Source organism: Apium graveolens, chromosome 10 (assembly GCF_009905375.1).
Source record: "Apium graveolens cultivar Ventura chromosome 10, ASM990537v1, whole genome shotgun sequence".
Classification (NCBI taxonomy): Eukaryota; Viridiplantae; Streptophyta; class Magnoliopsida; order Apiales; family Apiaceae; genus Apium; species Apium graveolens.
The window spans coordinates 174470552-174471877 of NC_133656.1; positions in this window are offsets into that span (position 1 = coordinate 174470552).

Below are 1326 nucleotides of genomic sequence, written 5' to 3' on the forward strand. Positions count from 1 at the left end.
TGTTCAATCTCTCTCGAATCTTTCTCGCTTTCTTAATCTATCTCTCTCAATCAATCTCTCTCAGCCTCTCTCATTCTTCCTCCATCTCGCTACCTCCTCTTTTCCTCCTCCCCGTTGCAGGTGAGATTTCGGCCGCCTCTTTTCTTTCTCCGGCCCATCTCTTTTCTCCAGCCCATCTCTGTTCTGGGTTATTATTCCGTTTAGTTTGTTGGTTTATGTATATACATATACGTTCTATATGTATGTGTGCAGTCCGGTTGTAGTGCTTTGTAATACTGTTGTCGTCTGTTTGTTTCATTTTCCGGCCATGGTTGTTTTGCTCTTTCCGGCCAATCGCGAGTGTATGCGCGTAATATTGGCTTATTAATTTCTTATTTCTGCATATTATTTTTTGATGAAAAATCCGCTGATAATTGTTTTGGAATTATTCAGATTAGTTTATGAAAAATTTGAATGAATTTCTTGCAGTTATTTCGGATTATTTGATTATTGAGTAATTCGTAGTTTTTATGGGTGAAATTTATTTGAAAACCCGAATATTATTGGGCACCAATAAATTTTGTTGTCGTCGGCGATGAGCCTCGGCGAGCCGACGGTGGGCTATGATGAATATTTCTGAGTCCTATGATTCAAAATACAAAATACGATTAAAATTATAAAATACAAATTAAAACATAAAAATACGGATAATAATGATTAATAAGTGTAGTTAATTGATGTTTGTGAAATTGCGAATTGACATTGTTGACTGGAATCGGTGGTTGGGAATTGGATTGTGGTTGGTTTGAATTTGGTTGTGATTGATTTGACGTCGGGACGTTCGACCGGTGAACCGATAATTAAAGGAGGTGTTGCCCGATTTCCGGAAAATTAAATTAAGGAAACGCGAGGCCGTACCCAATGACTATCGGAACATCGATCGGTTATATATGAGTACTCTATACGGAACCTGATTGTGTGTTGTGATGAAATACTATGCTAAAATCGATAACCCTAATTTCGTAAAAGGACAGATGTACATATTTTTTTGGAAACAAACACCGAACCGATTTTCGAGAAGGTGAACCCTAATTGATACGTGTATTATTATATGAAGTATGTTACGAGTCAGGTTTTGTTAACGTTCGGGTAGATTATTAGCGAGGATATGTCAAGCATAATCGAATGTCTAAGTTAGGGTGTTTCGACTTTGTAGGTGCTAGTCAGAAGGCTTGAGAGTTGGAGTTGGATAGCCTAGTGGATAGTCGACGAGCTCAGTAAGGTTCCAATCGAAGGACCTGAGTGTTGAAGTCGAATCCAGGGTAATCTAGTGGTTAGACGTTAAAG